At 37.4% G+C, this 22,102-nt stretch overlaps 1 protein-coding gene across 2 annotated transcripts in view; it reads left to right on the forward strand.

Annotated features, from left to right (window-relative positions):
- Zc3h12b (zinc finger CCCH-type containing 12B) overlaps positions 1 to 22,102 on the forward strand; it is a 182,901-nt gene that overhangs the window by 124,177 nt on the left and 36,622 nt on the right. The window lies entirely within an intron of this gene.

Raw genomic sequence — 22,102 nt, forward strand, 5'->3', positions numbered from 1 at the left:
TCAGTTGTAAAGAAAAATGAAATTTGCAGTTAAGTGTATGGAGCTAGAAATAGTCTTTCTTAAGCCGCATCAGAGAAACTTCTCTCTCTTTTTTTCTGTAGGTGGTAATAGACATAGAGACTCACCATTGGACAAAGGGAGACTATTGGGTGCTTATCCTTAAATTCCCTATCTATTGCACACTATCTCCTTTTTGGTATAGAAATACTGAAGAAAACTCAAAGTGAGGTGAAGATGAACTTGCAAAAATACAAGAATCCAATTAGAAAATTTAGTGGAAAGACAATTGTGGATGACTCAGAAAATAAAACACCAAAATTCCAGATGATTAAGTAGATTAATCAGAACACTCAATTAAAAATGTGAAGAAAACCCACAGGAAATGAATTTGCATGAACTTTGGGACACAGTGAAAAGACTAAATATATGAATTATGGGCTGAGAAAAAGGAGGAGACTCCACGACAAGATTGGTATAGACAAGATTTTCAAAAGATTTATATATAAAAAAAAACTCTAAGGAAAATATAGCCATATAGATAAAAGAGACATACAAACTATCAAATGAGAACAAAAAATGAGTTCCCTACATCATATTATAGTTAAAATACTAACTAGACAGACCAAATAGAGCATTTTAAAATCTGCATGAGAAAAACTACAAGTTATATATAAAGGAAAACCCACTAAAAAATAACTAATTTCTCAATGGAAACTTTAAATGCCAGAAGAGCCTTGAGCAATATACCACAAGTTCCAAAAAAGATACAGATGCCAACCCAAACTGCTTTACCCAACAAATCTATCTGCTGTAGTTGAAGAAGAAGAAAAAAAAGTTCCCATGATATAAAACAGCTAAAATAATGAATGTTACCAAAACAACCGTACAGAAACTACTGGAAGCAACAGTTTGGACTTGATAGAATAAATATACCCAAGAGAACACAAACAAAAAAGAGAGTGATAAATACACACCTTTCAATACCAATTTTCAATTTTCAATAGCCTTAACTACCCAATGGAAAGACACATAGTGTAGCTGGATGGATTAAGAAACAAAATCATGTTGTGTACAATCAATTCATCTTACCTTCAGGGATATATATATCTCATTATAGTGAAAGAACTGATGGAAAGGACGTTTCAAGCAAGTAAGACCAGAAAACATGCAGATATCACCATCATTGTATCTGGAACAAATATCCTTCAAATGAAAATTAATCAAAAGTAGTAAAGAAGGATGTTTTGTTGTGATCAAGAGGAAAATACCAAGAATATATCACAATCTTAAGCATATGTGAACCAAACTCTGGAATACCCAATTTCATAAAAAATAATTCTGGTACTGAGCTTCAAGACACAGAGTAATGCCAACCTAATAATAGTAAAAAAAAGTTCAGTACCCCATTTTCTCCAATAGATAAGCCATCTAAACAAAAAGATGAAAAAAATACCAGAATTAAATGACACTGCATGGGTATAATAGATATTTATAGAATAATTCATATATGTATATATGTATATATATACATATATATATTCTACACGACCTCCAATTGAAGTATCTCTAAAAATATACCATATATTGTGACCTAAAACAAAACAACTTTCAACAAAATAAAAGAAATTGAAATAACTATGTGTATTCTATCAGACAATGCTATAAAGCTCAAAGTAACCAGCAAAAGATATAATACAACATCATAGAGACTATTGAATGTTGAATTGGTTAAAAAAAAGTCAAGAGATAAACTTTTAAAATTCTAGGAATAAATGAAAGTAAAAACACAAAGCAACAAAATGTCTGAGATACACTGAAAACACTCTAAAGAAGAATATCCAGAGCTCTGAGCACCTACATTAAAAAATCAGAAAGATGCAACTTAAATTTTTGAAAACAAAACTAAACAAAATTTAGAAAACATGAAGAAATAATGAAAATCAGATGTGAAGGTTTGAATGAGAGTAATATCCATTTTCTATTAGCTCACATATTTGAATGCTTGGTCCATAGTTGGTGGAACTATTTCGCAAGGATTAGAAGATATGGCCTTATTGGAGGAGGTTTGTCACTGAGGGTAGGCTTTGAGGTTTCAAAAACTCAGGCCATTCCACTCCTCTCTCTTTCTCTTTCTCTTTCTCTTTCTCTTTCTCTTTCTCTTTCTCTTTCTCTTTCTCTTTCTCTTTCTCTTTCTCTCTCTCTCTCTCTCTTTTGTCTCAACTTGTAAACTTTCAGCTGTTCCAGTGCCATTCCTACCTGCCTGCTCCCATGCTTCTCCCCATGATAGTCATAGGCTATTCGACCCTCTAGAACCATGAACCCCAAATTATTTTCTTTTACAAATTTATTTGGCAACAGTGTTTTGTCATGGAAATAGAAAAGTAACTTAAGATATCAGAGCATAAAGTCACTAAATAGAAGCAAAGAAAACAATACAAAAAAAAATCCGCAAGCATGAGAGCTGGTTCTTTAAAAAGATAAAATTGGAAGACCCTTAGTCTAATTACCCTTAAAAAGAGAAGAGACCCGAATTAACAGAACCAGGGATGAGTAGGGAAACAGACACCAGAGAAACGAGAATATTATGGGGAATACTTTAAAATCCTATACTCCATTAAGTTATTTAATCTAAAAGAAATGGATAAATTTTTAGATTCATCAACACCACCAATATTAAAACAAGAAGAGATTAACAACTTAAACAGACCCATAATGGATAAAGAGATTGAAACCCTAACAAAAATCATTACATCTGAAAAGCTCAGGCCCATCCAAACTCACAGCAGAATTCTACCAGACTTTCAAAGAATAATGATAAGCAATATTTCCTAAATTATCTTTAAATATAAAAGAAGGAGCACTTCTAAATTCGTTCTATAAAATTGGTCTTACTTTAATACCCAAATCAGGTAGAGAAACCTCCCCCCCCCCAAAAAAAGAAGGAAAACTACATGTCAATATCCCTGATGAATCTAGATGCAAAATTCTTAGTAAAGTAGTACAAAACCAAATACAGGCATATATCAAAAAGATCAGCCAAGCCACAGTGAAGTTGTCTCTAATCCTGATATTCAATAACGTTTCAACATGGGTAAATAGATACATGTAAGAAATCATATAAATGGACTTACGCACAAAATTCACATAATCATAGCAATAGATAAGGAAAAGATGTTTGACCAAATCTATAATTTTGTGATACAAATCCTAGAGACAATAAGATGGAAAAGAACATACCTCAACATAATAAAGGCTTTATATGACAAACTCACAGCTAAGATGAGAAAGAATTTTTCAATCTCTCCACTTCTTTTCTTTTTTGAGATATTTTTATTGGATATTTTATTTACTTACTGTACTGGCTAGTTTTGTGTCAACTTGACACAAGCTGGAGTTATCACAGAGAAAGGAGCTTCAGGTGAGGAAATGCCTCCATGAGATACAACAGTAAGGCATTTTCTCAATTAGTGATCAAGGGGGAAAGGCCCCTTGTGGGTGGGACTATCTCTGGGCTGGTAATCTTGGGTTCTATAAGAGAGCAGGTTGAGCAAGCCAGGGGAAGCAAGCCAGTAAAGAACATCCTTCCATGGCCTCTGCATCAGCTCCTGCTTCCTGACCTGCTTGAGTTCCAGTCCTGACTTCCTTGGTGATGAACAGCAGTATGGAAGTGTAAGCTGAATAAACCCTTTCCTCCCCAACTTGCTTCTTGGTCATGATGTTTGTGCAGGAATAGAAACCCTGACTAAGACACAAGAGATAGAAGAATCTCAGGTGCAGAAGATTCCATAGAGAAAATCAGTACAACAATCAAAGAAAATACAAAACTCAAAAAGATCTTAACTCAAAACATCCAGGAAATCCAGGTCTCCTGGCTGTCCTGAGTTTGCTATATGAACCAGGTTTGCTTTAAACTCATAGATATGTCTACCTCTGCCACTCAGGTACTAGAGTTAAAGGCATGTGTCCCTTCACCCAGCACAAAATCTTAGTTTTTAAATGACCAATATGTGTTTGTTTGTTTATTATATGAGGGCTCTGTGTGTATGTACACCTGCATGCCAGAAGAAGGCATTAGATCCCTTTATAGATGGTCATGAGCCACCGTGTGGTTACTGGGAATTGAACTCAGGACCTCTGGAGGAACAGCCAGTCCTCTTTTTTTTTTTTTTTTTTTTTTGGTTTTTCGAGACAGGATTTCTCTGTGTAGCCCTGGCTGTCCTGGAACTCACTTTGTAGACCAGGCTGGCCTCAAACTCAGAAATCCGCTTGCCTCTGCCTCCCGAGTGCTGTGATTAAAAGCATGTACCACCACGCCCGGCTTAGCCAGTCCTCTTAAACACTGAGCCATCTTGCCAGACCAAATGACCAATTCTTTTAAACAAACAAAATAATCTAAATAATCTTGAAAAACTTGGTTTGGAGGAAATGGGGAGCATATGTAGACAGCCAATAGTTTTCATATTCTAATACTGTGAATTTAATTAAAAATGATTGTAAAATGTAAAATTTTAGGTTAATTATGATTATTATTAAGGAATATATTCACTGCTATTACATAGAGCAAGCTTACCAAGACTTAATATTTTTACTTCTTGAGATTGTATGTCCTATATCATTTGTTGTGAAATATAAATTCAAACAAAAAGAACTAAGACAAACATATATATCTATCATTATGTATGTACTATTGCCTTAAATAAAAATCTTATTTTTATCAGTTTTGATCAAGTATATGCCTATAAAATAAATTCATAGACTTTAACAAAAGAATGTTTTTAGATTTGTAATTATTGTTTCTGTGAGTGTTTCGTTTGCATGTCTGTCTGTGCGCTATGTGTATACCTGGTACCTTAGAGGTCAAAAAAAGACTCAGATATCCAGGAACTGAAGTTAGAAGTGCCTGTGTGCTACAAGTGACTTTTTGTGTATTCTGCGAAGGAAACCCAGATTCTCTATAAGAATAAGAAATGCACTTAAATATTGAGCCATCATTCTAGCCCCTAACAAAAGGATTTCTAATAAACATTATATAGAGTTATTTTAATCAATATAAAGCACTTTTATTGCCCATTATTTTTGGTACCTGTTATGGCTATTAAAATTAAATAAAATGTTTATTAACTTTGTTCTCTTTAGAACCTGTCTTGGAAAGAAATCCTTATCAAAATCTATTATTTTAAGATTAATTTTATGACTTAATGAATCTTTTATGACTCCAATTAGTGGTTTTTATATAAACAGCCCTTTGGGGTTCGGTAATACATTTAATAGACTGCAATATGCCATTTTGATAAGTTGAGAAAGTCAAGAGTACCTAAGTTTATATGGCAGTATGCATTTTCAGGCCTTTTAAAAGATCCCCAAAATACTTGTAGTCCTACATATATGCACATTTTATAGTTAGTTTCCCCAAAACATTTTTTAGTGCACAAGTAAAAGGAAAAACATGAAGTGACTACAGGTTTTGTTCCCAAGTTATTTTGGGAACTTTTAGGGGCAAGCTACACACTGTCCCATGCTGTCTTAACAATGAATGTCATTTAAACAATTACATGAGCATAATTACGAACATATATGACATAGTTACTTTAATGTCAACAAAATAAAAATGATTTTGTGTCTCTCACTGGAGGGAACAAGATTAATGCTTAAGGAATTAGAGAGACTACGTTTTGCCTTTTTTTATCTGTCAGTCTGTGTTACTGGATACTCTCAGTCCTGTAAGGTCAGAGATTGGCCCCTTCTTTAAATTAACTTTCTGATCTGATAGTTAATGGGGGTTTCAACACATTTTTAAACCTTTTGATAATGCTATTGCCATTCTCTATATGTGGGTCCCTTCTGGGGTATTAAAATTCCAAGCAATGGATTCCTAATCTGGGAGGTCCAATACACTGGGTAAATGTAATGGCTGCATGTTATTTAGTTCTTCACAAATCCCGTTTCGCCCCATTTGGACAGCAAGCATTGAGGATTAAATAAAAGTCCTTTCATGTTAGGTTATAACCCAAATTTAAGGTCTGTAAGTTCCTGGTGAATTATAATGGATCCTCAGAGAAACTTCCTGTCTTCCTCTTGCATTGTTGAAGGTCTCTGATTGAAAAAGAGGCATGTACTCTAAATGCCCAAGAGAGTCCAGGCACTTCCTTTAAAAAGCAAGCTATAAGCATAAAAATAGATGGTTGATAGGAGGTGCTACTATTTGTGTGCCCCATAAGGCTCCTCTTCCTTTGTTTTTTGTTTTGTTTTGGTTTGGTTTTTTCTTTATATAACCGCTTGATCTGATGAGAGACATGGAAGGGTTTAGATCAGTCCCCTAGATTCTTAGAAAACTGGTCCTGTTTAAGGATGACATTGTAAGTTTGGCTTCCAATCTTTAGCTAATCTTCTCTATCATCTAACTTTTATCAAGGACATAAGGTGTTATGATAAAATATTAGTTTCTTCTTTAGATTCTCAGATCAATCCTATTCAAATTTTGAGGATGTATTTTAGATACCCAATGGAGCTGAAAGTGAGTTCTGTGATATCACAGAACCTCTGGAGTACAGTAAAGAATCTCTTTCATTTACTTTGAGTCCTCAAGGAAGTTTGATGGGTTGGAATTTAATTTCCCATCATCATACTCTAGCATACTCTAGACAAGGATTAGAGTAGCTCCAAGAGAGCTAGAAATTCTGGTTTGGGTATGGGTAGCCAACCAGAGATGACCACTTAGACACAGTTTATAGCCTATTAAAAATCTATTCCAGCTGGTTGGGACCACAAGGTATTCAGGGACCTAGGTGTGACCACCCCACGTGTCCAGAACATTGGGTTTTTAAAGGCAGGATCCACTTCCTGGCACCTTGCTCAGCATCTGCAGGTTGGCTTCACAAAAGAAGCAAGCAATTTTAACAGAAGCTAAGATAAGTGGTTAGCTGGAGGGGGTTCTGTACAAACAGGCAGTTTAACAGAAGCTATGATAAATTAGCTAGAACAACTTGACGTTTAGAATCCCAAGATAATTTTCCATAGGATTCTTTTTTTTATTAGGTGTTTTCTTCATTTACATTTCCAATGCTATCCCAAAAGTCCACCATACCCCACCCCACTCCCTTACCCACCCACCCCCACTTCTTGGCCCTGGCGTTCCCCTGTACTGAGGCATATAAAGCTTGCAAGACCAATGGGCCTCTCTTTCCACTGATGGCCGACTAGGCCATCTTCTGATACATATGCAGCTAGAGACAACAGCTCCGGGGTACTGGTTAGTTCATATTGTTGTTCTACCTATAGGATTGCAGACACCTTTAGCTCCTTGGGTGCTTTCTCTAGCTCCTCCACTGGGGGCCCTGTGATCCGTCCAATAGCTGACTGTGAGCATCCACTTCTGTGTTTGCTAGGCCCCAGCATAGCCTCACAAGAGACAGCTATATCTGGGTCCTTTCAGCAAAATCTTAATCAAGGAGATCAGATTCTAGTTAAGCCTGAAATAGCCTGAGCAAGAATACAAGTTGAAAGAGACTCTGTACTGTCTTACCCAGTCACAGTTTGACTTCCTAATTCCTCTTAACTTGATTCCCACCAAGGGTTTAATCTATTACACATATATTACACATATCACCTCTTTCCTGAGCTGAAGTTCCATAATATTGGGATGCTCATCTGTATTGTGGGAATTTCTGAAGTTATTGCTAATGGAGAGAATTTGAGGGCATTTAGGGTATAATTAAATGGAAATAAGTAAACAATAGTAGTAGTAAAACGTGGAACAAATTAACTAGGAGTCAGCTCGTATGGTTAGCATGTGAGGCCTGTGGGTGAGGCAGTCTGGATCCATCTCTTTTTTTTTTTTTAAGATTTATTTATTATATGTAAATACACTGTAGCTGTCTTCAGACACTCCAGAAGAGGGAGTCAGATCTCGTTACAGATGGTTGTGAGCCACCATGTGGTTGCTGGGATTTGAACTCTGGACCTTCGGAAGAACAATCTGGTGCTCTTACCCACTGAGCCATCTCACCAGCCCTGGATCCATCTCTTTAAGCATTGGGGTAGGGATGAGTCTCTGGAGAATTATCTCAAGTGAAAGATATGGAAAAGAGCTGCTGCACTTTTTCATTGGAGTCCCCTGAGTCTGATACTTCTGTCATCCCTGAGGACCTCTGGAAAAATCAACGTACGAATGAAAGAGTAGGAGTGGGCAAATACTGGCAGTTCACAAAAGTCTGTGGGTTCGGTGATTCTTGAGAAATTTAGTGGACTCAAACCTATGTGTGGCTATCATTGTTTTTCTTAGCACCATCTTGGTCACCTCCATAGGGGCATTGCCATCTTATTTGTCCATGTGACTACATGGTTGCTCTCTGTCTGTACTTTGCAGGAAGCTCCCTAAATCTCTTGGGCTCAGTACCAGATCACTGTCTATGCACATGGGCATTTTAATAAATGCAAACCCTCCAGGCAGCTGTATGCATGCTTAAACTGCATTTTAGGCAGCAATTGGTCAATGAACCCTTCTTTGCCTCAGCTCACATTCCATTATGGCAGGGAGGAGGGTCCAGACACTGAAACATCTTGGAGGGAGATTCAGTAGGATACAGAGACAGATTGTTGGGGGTATGGTGTTTAGTACAAAAGTTATTACCATTGTGGCCATACAAACAGATGTTAACAGCATGGTAAAGGCCCTGAAGAGAGGAAATCTGGGTCCACAAGGAAAAAGCGTGGGCCTCTTCTTATCCTTAACACTTGATCTTAGCCAAAAGACCAAGAAGCTACTCTTAAATTTTTCAGAGGATGCAGATAGTTTCACAGCAAGAACCACAGGCAGGGTTTCTGACTCAAAGCAGGAGGCAGGCAAGGGAGCAGGATGAGGCTCATCAATGCTTTCTTTGATGTAAACTCATTTCCCCAGGTGGCACCTGGAAATTTGTTATTTAGATTCACAGACAATATCTCAGTAGGGTGCCTGTTGGTACCATCTGTGAGGGGGGAAGGGTTGCTATAGGTTTGTGGCCAGAGCAGCAGCTGTATTCTAGCATTACATTCTAAACTATGGAAGGAAAGAGGGGAAAAGGTTGATCAGGATCCCCTAGTATCCTCTTGCTTTTCCCAGGAGCTTTCTCAACATTCTCAAGTGTTCCAAAGAAACTGAAAAGGGGAAGATATGAATATACTTTACCTCCTGGGTGGTGGTATTATGGTTATAGTTGGGGTTCTGAGTCCAGGCAGGCACCCACAGAAATTTTCAGCTTCATGCGTCCTGAAACAAATGAATGGACCAGGAACACCAGGACAGTTATAATAATAGTCTATTAAACAAGAGAGACACTCTCAAGAATGGAAGTGGACCAGAGAGCCATCCAGAACAGGTCTAATATTTAAAATTCCTACACATAACCCTTAAGTATCATATTTCTATTGTACATTATAGTTTATTATCATAATTTTAATTTATATATTAAATTTATAAATAATTTGTTTTAATATGTAAAATAATTATATAGTTATATGTACTATATAAAAATTATAATTTATATAGCATTGCTTTCCCTGTGAGATGTTGGGGATTTTTCTCAATCTTGGTGTGTTTTATTGCATGAAGCTCTGTTGGCAAGCAGTGTCCAGTCTTTCTGACAACTGAATCCTTTCATACTTATCTTGATGCCTTTTTCCCCATGCCTTGTTTTCCTGCCACAGGTAAGAAAGAAATAAGTCAAAGGTTATCCACTCTGATTGTGCTAGGAGTTTTCTCAAGGCACTGGCCTCTATTCATGTGCCCCATATCACTCTTGAGACCTGGAATACTTGAGAATCAAAAAGATCATTACAAAAAACAAAGTGTGTGGGAACCAGCATCCGTGTTTGAATAGGCTAGTTATTAAGGGTAAGTCTATAAAGGCATATAAAATGAATGCTTTGTATAGACTAGCACAAAGACTTCAAGGAAATTAAGAAATAGGAAAATGTTTTTCAAACAAAGGAACAAGACAGATATTTAGAAAGCTATACTAATGACAAGAAAATATATGGAGTTAGGCATGATGCTGTGTCAGTTTTCCCAGTACTTAGGTGGCTAATTCAGAAAAAAGAATCTTTAGTTCAATGCCAGTCTGAGCTACAGAGAAGACAATGTCTCAAATTGTATATTCAAAGTAACCATCATAAAAATGACATAGAAGGTCAAATGAAAAAAAGACATGCATGGAGAATTTGAATGAAGAAAGTGGAAATACAAAATGTACCAAAAATATCCCTGGCATCAATACTGCTCTCTGTAAGGGCCAGGACGGTGGCAGTGTTGGACCCCAAGAAGGAGCCCCCCATTCAAGTCTCGGGACGCGGGGTTACCCAAAGAAACACGAGAGACCTTCTTGTTGCAAAAGCATGAGGTAGCTTTAATGGCGGAGCTCGAGTCTAGGTATCTCGCGCAGGAGACAGAGGAATCGACCTTGAGACTCAAAAACTCGGGGTTTTTATAGGGTAGGGTTTAGGGGCTAGGAAGAATTGGTGTGGTTGCACATGATTGGCCCATTCAAACATCAGCAACATGATTATGAGTCAGCAGAGTAGTACGTGCAGGCTGGAGCATATAAGGATTCTAAAGCCGGGGGCTTATCTGAGTTGACAATGCATCTGGTTAATGTTTCAGCTTTTAACTATGCTCTCTATAGAAAGGGGGTTGAGCAGAAGGCGTCTGGCTGCCAGATGGTCAATGAGTCAGCCAAGATAGTCAGAACCAGTTCCTGCATTCCTTCCCTTATCTTTACGACCGAGTGACCTAGCTTCAAGATGGACTCCCGCATGCCCGGGCTTGTTTTCTTTGCAGTCTCAGTCCCAGGCCTTTTTAGTTTAAACCTTTTATTTTATTTAATTTCCTTTCAGCAGGATTATACCATTGTTCTGTGCCAGCTAGAACCCATTCCTAGTCATCCTTCCTCAGGCCATGTCACTCAGCTAAGTCATGCCTGAGAAGTGGTCTTTGACACTGTCAAATCTGCTAGAAACTACAAGAAAGGTGCATATGAAGCCTGTTAAAATCCAGCTTATGTCTACTTGAGTAAATCTCCATCAAAGCTATTATTGGTGCTATTATGGCAGGCTCTGAATGAAAAGAAAAGGATTAAAAACAAGTTGATGAAAATGTGATATGACCGTTGTGATCCTGCCATCATTGTGAACTGTGTTAAATGCAAAATCACCACAACACAGGACAATAGGCTATCTGAGAGGAGTCCCAGAGAGGATCCACTATTGATAGTGTAGCAGAAGTCAGAGGCCTTGAACCTACTTACTGCACTGAACATTTGCAAGTAAAAGCTGTTTGGGCAAAGGGGTATATTATTAGATATCTCTTGTGAGGCTATACCAGTGTCTGGCAAATACAGAAGTGGGTGCTCACAGTCATCTATTGGATGGAACACAGGTCCCACAATGAAGGAGCTAGAGAAAGTACCCAAGGAACAGAAGGGGACTGAAGCCCCATAGGAGGAACAATATGAACTAACCAGTACCCCCAGAGCTCCCTGGAACCACCAACCAAAGAAAGCACATGGTGGGACTTGTGTCTCTAGTTGCATATGTAGCAGAGGATGACCTAGTCGGTCATCAATGAGAGGAGAGGCCCTTGGTCCTGTGAAGGTTCTATGCCCTGGTATAGGAGAATGCCAGAGCCAGGAAGCAGGAGTGGATGGGTTGGGGAGCAGGGCAGGGAGAGGGTAGAGGGGACTTTCAGAGAGGAAACTAGGAAATGTAAATGAAGAAAATATCTAATAAAAAATTAACATTTTTTAAAAAGGGTATATTATGTGATACACCATGAACACCACAGCCTCCACGGTGAGAAGTTAGTTTGTTTGCTTCCTTTTGGAAGGAGGTTGCAAGAGCAGAGGGTAAATATGGAGAAACAGGGAGATGAGTGGGGTTGGGGTACATGATGTGAAATTCACAAAGAACACTTTACTAAATAAGAGAATATTTATAATGAAATGTACATGGAAAATTTTCCAGGTTTAATCATATATAAAATACAAAACAAAGCTTAAAAACTTTAAGAATTCCGAAATCATATCAGATTTTTTTTTCTGATTACATTAGAAAAAAAACTATAAATGAGTAATTGAAAAAACTAGGAATGTTCACAGTATGGCTTTTGAAGTATTAATGAGGCAAGAAATCTAAACATAAACTAGAATCTTGAGACATAAAGAAAATATATACAAAATAAAAGAGAAACAATAACTTTGTAGACCAGGCTGGCCTCAAACTCAGAAATCTGCCTGCCTCTGCCTCCCGATTGCTGGGATTAAAGGCGTGTGCCACCACACCTGGCTGTTGAGGATCTATTTTGCTTAAAATGAACTCTAGTTACATTTATATTTACTGCAAATGGCATAATATTTGTTGTTATTCATGACTGAATAAAATTCCAATTTGTATACATACAACACTATTTTTATTTGTTCATCTGTTATCAGATACCTAGACAAATTCTATAACATGGCTATTATGAATAATGTTACAATAAATATAGCTGTTCAAGGATCTCTGCGGTATTTTGAATAATAGTCTAGCAGATATATACAGATGAGTGATACTGGGGAATCATGTGGTAGTGTTATTTCTAGATTTCCAGTAATCTCAGTAGTGATTTACATACTAGCTACACTAGTCTGCATATCCATTATCAGTATATAAAAATTCTTCCCTGCATCCTCTGCATTTGTCTTAAATATAGCCATTTTGACTGTGGTAAAATGGAATCTCCTTTTTAATTTACATTTCACTGATGGCTAAGGATGCTGAACATTTTTATGTTTATTGGCCACCTATCCATATTTTAAGAACTGCATGTCTGCTCCATAGCCCATTTATTGATTAAGTTGTTTGGGGGCACTTTTTGAGCTCTTTACATATTATGGCTATTTCTCTTGCATTGATAGCAAATATTTCTTCCCATTTATATAGGCTGCCTCCCCACTTGATTAATCAATTCATTTGTTTTGCAGAAGATTTCACAATCGTCATTTATTTATTTATTTGGTTATTTATTTGGTTATTTAGCCAGCTATTAGAATTCCTTATGAAAGTCATTTCCCTAGGCTGACACCTTGAAGCATTTTCTCTAAGTATACCTTTAGTAGTTCCAGACCTTACATTAAGGTCCTTGATAATTCTGAGCTGAATTTAAAAATAGGATTAAAGATGGGAAAATGCCTTTAAACGTCTATGTGTGAGTATTTGGTTTTTCCCAGAGCCCATTGTTAAAGAGGCTGTCTTTTGTCCAATATATGTTTTGGGAATTAACAAAACCCAGATGGTTGTAGCCAGTGTGGGCTTATTTTCCATCTTCTATCTTTCCATCTTCTATCACAGTGATTAAAGGGAACTAAGTATCCGAGATAAAATCATGACTATATGATTTCATCATTTTCTTATGAATAGAGTTTTTATACCATTTTCATGTTTTCAAAATTTTTTTTCACATGGTATATCCAGAAAATATATCATTGGCCTTAATGTATACATTTGAAAGAAAAAAAAAAACAGCATTAGACAAACAACCATTTTCAGTAGTATGGAAAACATGTTTCAGCTAGGGCATATTGCAGTGATAGCATACTTTTCTAGCATGCTTGACACCTTGGGTTTGGTCCCCAGAACATAATAAATGAAGAAATAAGGAAATAAAAATATGAAGGAAGGAAACTAGGAGGAGGGGAAGGAGAAAGAATGCAAGAAAAGAAGGCTGCTGTTAATTATGATGGTTTTTCCTTTTTCCTTCTACATGTTTCATATATTACAAAAGTAGAATTCATATATTTTCAGAGTAGGTGTATCTTTTGTAACTATAGAAATGAAGCTTTCCATTTTGAAATATTTATTTAGCTAAAAACAGCAATGCAAAATTCATTCTGATTCTAAAATCATGTACAAATTTAGACAACTGCTCAAAGAATTGAAGTCTCTTTGATATTATAATTTAGAAGTATTTAGATATTTTCAAGGTAAGTTTACCATATAAGTCTATTTATGTTACATACAACCTTAATATTTAAAAAAATTTCCTCATGGCATATGTCAATTTTAATCACATATTCATTTTTAAAAATATATTAAGCATACCCAAATCATAGGCACTTGTAATAGTGTCAAAAAACCTTCATATGAAGTCAGAAAATCCAAGTTGTAATTACATTTTTCCTTCTACTACAGACTGTAAATTTGGGCAATTGACTTACTGTCTCTGAAAACAAATATTCTCTTAGCAGTAATAAAAGTATACTCTTTACCTCACATTGTTTTGTGAGAATAAATTTAAATAAAAAATATGAAATTACTTTGTAGACAGTATGTTTCCATAGTAAGAATGTGAATAAAATGCAATAAACTTAGCATTAACTGGATAATTATCATATGATGGTCATTGTACTGGTTTTTCATTTATTTTATATTCATTGTTCTTAGCAAGGCCAAGACTAATGTGTTATTAAAAAATAGTAGTTGGTAGGACTTTACAAGTATAGCTCCTGATGCACACAATCTCACAGCAAAGTCCTGAATCCTCTAGTTCTTACAATCTTTTTTCCCCCACTCCTCAACAGTGTTCCCTGAGCCTCGGGTGTAGGAGTGTTTTACAGATACATCCATCGGTACTGGGATCCACAACTGCATTTTGATTGGTTGTGGTTTTCTATAGTGGTCTCCATATGTTGCAAAGAGAAGTATCCTTGATAAAGGGAGAAAGACTACACCTCTCTCTTGGTATAAGAACAAATGCTTATAAATTGTTGTTAAGGATTATGCTGGTTTAGAAAATTACTGGTTGTAGATTCTCCTGTAATAACCATGATTTCACTAGCACTGAGTAGTTATTAAAGTTTCCAGTACCAAGCATGCTATCTCTTTTGTTGAGACGGTCTTAATGGACAGATGGATGGATGGACAGATGAATCATACCCATATTCTGTTACTCTCACTTATTCCCCTCTCATTTTCACTGAACACTTCTTTTTATCTGTTCTTCCTTCTTTTCCTTCCTTCCTTCCTTCCTTCCTCCCTCCCTCCCTTCCTCCCTTTCTCCCTCCCTCCCTCCCTCCCTTCCTCTTCTCTTTCTTTCTTTCTTTCTTTCTTTCTTTCTTTCTTTCTTTCTTTCTTTCTTTCTTTCTTCCTTCCTTCCTTCCTTCCTTCCTTCCTTTCTGCTTTCTTTCTTTCTTTCTTTCTTTCTTTCTTTCTTTCTTTCTTTCTTTCTTTCTTTCTCTCTTTTTCTTGTCTTTTTCTGAATCCTAACTTCTGCCAAATGTTTCCTTCTTATTTGCAGGCCTTTTAGCAACCAACTGTGCTTAATTAGGGTTGCTTGCAGGAGCATTGTTGAAGGGGTATTTTTCATAGTGTGGCCAACTAACCACTGGTTACTTCACTAAGAAAATGATCCACCCTCTCATGGTAGCCATTAACTACCCATGGCTCCTCAGGGAGGAATGGGGCTCTCCACAATATTTATTCATGCAGAAGATCTCCACACAAGATTGGACACATCAGGAAGAAGGCTTCTTAACAATTCATGTCACTATTTTTGTTTAGAAAAGTGAAAAGGAAAGTATGGGGCAGAAGTTATATAACAAAAATTTTACCGGTCCAGCATGTTAAGGCATTGAAGTAGAACTGAAAAGGAACTGAACTGGCTGAAAGGGCGCCATGGTTCTGATGCTCCTTCTCACTGCAGTCTGATTGTATCCTAGTTTATCTATACAAGACTTCAAAATAATAAGGCACAAGGCACATAATTTGTCTCTTGAAAAAACTTTGCTAACATATGACATAAAAAGTATTACTTTTAACTTATAATGAACTTATGGAGCTAGCAACAGATAATGAGTGTTTAGTCAGGCACTAGTCTTAATGAAAAGACATGTAAACAATCCTGATGTAACTCCTTACATCTTACTGATCTATGGCCTGAACTATTGCTTTAAACTTACTATAAATTTATGGAATGTAAAAATGCTTAGAAAACTATGTGGTCAATTATCCTGAGACAGTATAAAAGCTAAGAACTACAATAAAGCATAGGTGCAGCCTTCATCTTCATCTTCATCCAGTGTATGTGTGTGTGTGTGTGTGTCTGTGTGTCTGTATGCTTGTACTTTCTCACTTCGATTTTCCTTTCTTTTCTTTCTGCCTGACCAGTGAGAGGCCTGAGTCAAAGAGAAATCAACCCAAGTAACAAATTCGTTTCCCCTGCTGCTATCAGCAGGAGTTAATTGCCAGAAGTGAGCTGATTTTTTCCCCAGAATAACAAGAAAGAGTTATTGCCAAAAGTCATCAGCTTTTGGCCCCTATCTCCAGCCATCAACACCCTTTGCTGACTTCCTCAGGCCTGGATGCTGAGCTGAACTTCAACACATAGGATCATCCTATAGTTTGGTGAACCACAAATTGATAGGTGTCCTCATTTACAAAACAAACAAACAAACAAACAAACAACAAAGAGGAAATTTAAGAAACCTATGAGTACAATTCTAGATTAAAAACTTCTTTGTAATAAAAAATATTAAAAATTAAAATAAGGGCTGGTGAGATGGCTCAGTGGGTAAGAGCACCCGACTGCCCTTCCAAAGGTCCGGAGTTCAAATCCCACATGGTGGCTCACAACCATCCATAACAAGATCTGACTCCCTCTTCTGGAGTGTCTGAAGACAGCTACAGTGTACTTACATGTAATCAATAAATAAATCTTTAAAAAAAATTAAATTAAAATAAAATAAAATAAAAACTTCTTTGTGTGATCCAGTGAAGAAGAAAATTTAGATTCAATTCCAAAGAGAGATATAAAGGAAGAGTTTGAAAATTCATACAGGTAAGAAGATGACTAAAAAAGTAAGAAGAAAAAGAAAGATTTAATGAAAAAAATAAGGGAAGCAAACAACAGTCCCAGCTCTGTAAGTCCCCAGAATGAAGAGGAGAAGCAGAAGTTTCATTCAGAAGATCGGCTTGTGGCTATGTGATGGTTAGCGTTAACTGTCACCTTGCTAAAATCTATAATTACCTGGGCTATTGTCTTCTAAGCATATTTATGCAAGATCTTCTTGCTTATACTAATTGATGTGGGAAGTCCTGCCCACTATGGGAGGGCACCATTCCCTAGGCAGGAGATCCTGAACCATATAAGCTAAGCACATGCATGCATACATTCACTCCTCACTTCTGACTGTGGACATAATGCAACCCAACTGCTTTAAATCTCCTGCCTCTGTGACTTCCCTACCATAAAGGATTGTAACATAAAACTATGAGCTAAAACAATGTTTTTCCTTAAGTTGCTTTTCTCAGAGCATCTTATCATAGCAACAGGAAACAAAATTAAGATGGAATCCTAGTGAAAGCACCTGCACTCCTACCCAAAAGACAACCTACAACTATCAAACCCCTCAAATTCAGTTACCAGCTCTGATGAGATGGTGATTCTGCCAGCAGATGGGTTAGAAATAAAGTGAAATCCCACTCTGTCATTTTCTATAACTTGGCATGGGTGCAGTATATGGGCACTGTAATGATAAGGAATTTGTTTAAGACTGGACTACTCCAGGACTCAAAGGATAATCATGTCAGGAAGTGAAGTTCAAGTTTAGCTGGCCACTGCCCCTAGGCCATACTGAGAGATAGTTGTGGAGAGCAAGATAGATAGACAGACAAACCTAAAAGAGATGTCAAAAATAACAAACGAAACAGTGAAGTGCATAGAAAAAAAGTACCTTTAATTCTGTGGCTTAGCAAAGAACCCATAAATCTGGGCTTTAATATCTCTGAACAGCAGATAGATCAACCTCTGGAAGCACCTATATTCTATTTACTACTGTGGATTCTGAAAACTCTACAACTACAGTAGGCTCCTTGAAACTCATAGCTTCATCCTCACAGAAGGTTGATTAATATTTACCAGGTTTTGAAAATATAAGAACAGGTAATTTGTCTTTACTGATCTCAGTGCTGCGATTGCTTCTTATAACCCAACCCCAACCCTGGTTAGAATATTAGCTACCTCAGGGGATATCATCTGAAGAGCCTCTAGAGAATGAAGAACCCACTCAGTCCATAGACTTCAATGGCAAGTATGGTTAGCTGAGAATCCTGATTTGTATTTTTACTTTTTGAGCTGGCCTTGAGCTCACTCTACAGCCAAAGTTGATCTTGAACTCCTGATTTTACTTCCTCTACCTTCCAAGAGCTGAAATTATAGGCATATGCCTCCAGGCCTGATATATCCATCCAATGTTAAGGATTTATACACAGACAGGAATCTACAAAAGCATTATCATCTCTGACATATGTATATGTATATGCATATACACATATATGTTTTTTCCTCAGCCCCAGCATCAAAGAGTTCAGAAGTCCAACAATCCCTCCCTACCACATAATGCATATAACTGACAGTGCCCAACTTTTAGTGACCTCCCACAAATACTACAACATACATCTTAATTTGCCTTTTGTGCTTCCCATGTTGTGTCTTTTTGCCAAACTTATACTACGACTTTTACTGTATTACTAAAACTTGAATGTCCTTTTATTTTACTGCCCTTTATATCTTTGTTTAACTTAGTTTCTGAGTTTTTTATTAGGCAAAATTTTTTCTTCTGATTCCTTTTTTTATCTTTGTTAGTCCGTTTCATCTATTCCTATTATAATCTTAGTAGTACTTCAACTGTAATTTATTATTTATTTATTTACACTCCAGATTTTATTCCCTCATTCCCCCTGTCCACCATGACTGTTCCGCATCCCATACCTCCTCCCCAGCCCCATCTCCACAAGGATGTCTCCACCACCCACCACCCATCCCACCAGACGTCTAAATTCCCTGGAGCCTCCAGTCTCTTGAGGATTAGGTGCATCTTCTCTGACTGAACCCAGACCAGGCAATCCTCTGCTGTATGTGTGTTGGGGGCCTCATATAAGCTAATGATTGCTGCCCGGTTGGTGGTCCAGTGTCTGAGAGAGCTCAGGGGTCCAGGTTAATTGAGACTGCTGGTCTTCCTACAGTCACCCTCTTTCTCAGCTTCTTCCAGCTTTTCACTAATTCAACCACAGGGGTCAGCAGCTTCTGTCAATTGGTTGGGTGCAAATATCTGCATCTGACTCTTCAAGCTGCTTGTTGGGTCTTCTGGAGTGTGGTCATAGCCACAGTAATCGTGTCAGGCCTTGGGAGACCCTTGAGCTGGACCCCACTTTGGGCTTGTTGCTGGACCTTCTTTTCCTCAGGCTCCTCTCCATTTCCATCCCTGCAGTTCTTTCAGACAGGAACAATTATGGTTTTTACTGTGGGATGGCAACCCGTTACCTCACGTGATGCCGTGCCTTTCTTCTGGAGGTGGGCTCTATAAGTTCTCTCTCCCTACTGTCTGGCATTTCATCTAAGGTCCCTTCCTTTGAGTCCTGGGAGTCTCTCACCTCCCAGGTCTCTGGTGCACTCTGGAAGGTCCCCCCACCTCCTACCTCCTGAGGTTGCCCATTTCCATTCTTTCTGCTGGCCCTCAGGGCTTCAGTCTTTTTCCCTCACCCAGTACCAGATCAGGTTCCCCTCTCTCCCCCCACCCCACCCCTGTCCACTTTCCCTCCCAGGTCCCTAACTCCCTCTGCATCCCACGATTGCTTTTTTCTCCCTCCCAAGTAGGACTGAGATATTCTCACTTGGGCCCTTTAGATTGTTGACCTTTTTTAGTTCTGTGGACTGTATCTTGGGTATTCTGTACTTTTTTGGCTAATATCCACTTATTAGTGAGTACATACCATGCATGTCTTTTTGTGTCTGAGTTACCTAACTCAAGATGATATTTTCTAGTTCCCTCCATTGGCCTGCAAAACTCAAGGTGTCTTCATTCTTAATAGCTGAGTGGTTTTCTATTATGTAAATGAACCACATTTTCTGTATGCATTCTTCTATTGTGGGGCATTTGTGTTGTTTCCAGCTTCTGGCTATCACAAATAAGGCTGCTATGAACATAGTTGAACACATGCCCTTGTGGTATGGCGGGATATCTTTTGGGTATATTCCTAAGAGTGGTATAGCTGGGTTTCCAGGTAGATCTATTTCCAATTTTCTGAGGAACCTCCAGATTGATTTCCAGAATGGTTGTACCAGTTTGCAATCCCACCAGCAGTGGAGGAGTGTTCCTCTTTCTCCACATCCTCTCCAACATGTATTATCACCTGTGGTTTTGATCTTAGCCATTTTGATTGGTGTCCTGAGGTTTTGCTCTTAGCCTTTCTGATTGGTCTAAGGTGGAATCTCAGGGTATTCTGGGTTGCATTTCTCTGATCACTAAGGACTTTGAACATTTCTGTAGGTGTTTCTCAGCCATACGAGATTCCTCTGTTATGAAATCTCGGTTTAGTTATTGTTTATTTTTAAAAGCCTCATGTTTTTCCCATTCCCATGTTTATTGGGAAGAAATGATCCATTTCTTATGTTGCTGAGGCCACAGACAACAGGACAAGGTTGGAAAAAAATCAGTATGGGAGGTGGGGCATTAGTCATTCACCCCACATTAGAAAAATTACAGCACACAAACACAACAAATGAGAACAAAAGACCAAGAGAGACTCTTATTTTATTTTGTAATTTCTATAATCTTATTTTCCTTTCCCTTCCCTAACAGTAATTTCCACTACTTCCACTATTTAAACTTGCCTGTATGTAGTTTACCTTTTTTCTATACCCTTCCTTTATTTCATTCATTTAATATATCCACATTTACTCCAGATAATTTATATCTATCTTTTTAGCACAATGTTAGTTTTACCATTTTTAATTTTTATTTTTAATTACCTTACTAGGTAACAGACTTGCTTATGTTTTCATGCATCTTTAGTTTAGGTTAATTCCCTTCCTTCCTCCATCTCCATGTCCCCAGGCCTCCTGAAACCTGTATACCACCAGTATTTCCCTTTCCACTTTCATATCACATAGATACTACTATTCCCCCTCACTTAAAGCCCCTTTTACTCCCTTTCCTGGGCTCTACACAGACTGTCACATAAATAAACACATATAAAATTTAGAAGCTAGCATCTGCTTATGAGAACCATGTTATTTTTGTCTCTCTGAACCTCATTTAACATGATATGTTCCAGTTCCAAATTGGTTTCTCTATGTTCTGCTACCAAATATGTTTTGTTTTCATCAATAAGACCTTACCATTTATTTACTCTGGGCAACCAGAAGCACGGGCAATAACATAGTATTATGAAGGTCTTTTGTCCCTTCCTAATCAATACCTTGTAGGGTGGTAACTCATGCCTAGCACTTAGATTTCTTAAATTTTCTTTAACAATCTATGTTCATCCATACAGAGTAATTCTGTTCAAGCTCTTTTTTTGATAAGGGTATATTTTGAAATTAACTTACTAATTAACATGTATTCTTACAAAAGAGTTATCTAGTGGCTTAGGCACTTGAAGACAATCAAGATTACTATTTGGTTGTTTCTGTATAGCTCTACCCTGAATGGCTATTGGACATTATTTTAGCATTTAACTATTTTAGTTTAATAAACATGACAAGGTGGTTCTATTTCTAGTGGGTATTGTGTACCACATTTTGAAATGGATTAAAATAAAGCTGAGCATGAAAAACTGCTCTGTGCAAATGCAAACCTGATGAATTTTGTTACAAAACGAAAAAATTGTGGTTAGGAGAAGAAAGTAGAAAACTGGCTTGGTGAAATTTCCATGGGGCAATATTTGGAATTTTGCCAGCATATGTTTCTCTGCTGCTTTAGATTAAGTTGCAAATGATCGCTTATTCACTTGTACTTTTTTTTCTGTTTTGAAGCAGTATCTTTCTCACTGATTCTGAAGTCAGCCTTCTGAGTGCCAGGAATACACGCTAGATTACCTAGCTTTAATTATATTCATTTTACATTTTATTTATTATTAGTAGTATTAGTAATAGTAGTAGTATTTAATCTTTTTTTACAGTTGGGTCATTTTTCCCCCTCCTGGTCTTCCCTCTGCCTGTTCCTCATCCCATTCCTCCTCCACTGTCTCCAAGAAGATGCCCCCACCCTATCCACTCCCACCTTACCAAACCTCCCTGCTCTGAAACAGATGTAAT

The sequence above is a fragment of the Mus caroli genome, chromosome X, assembly GCF_900094665.2.
Source record: "Mus caroli chromosome X, CAROLI_EIJ_v1.1, whole genome shotgun sequence".
NCBI lineage: Eukaryota > Metazoa > Chordata > Mammalia > Rodentia > Muridae > Mus > Mus caroli.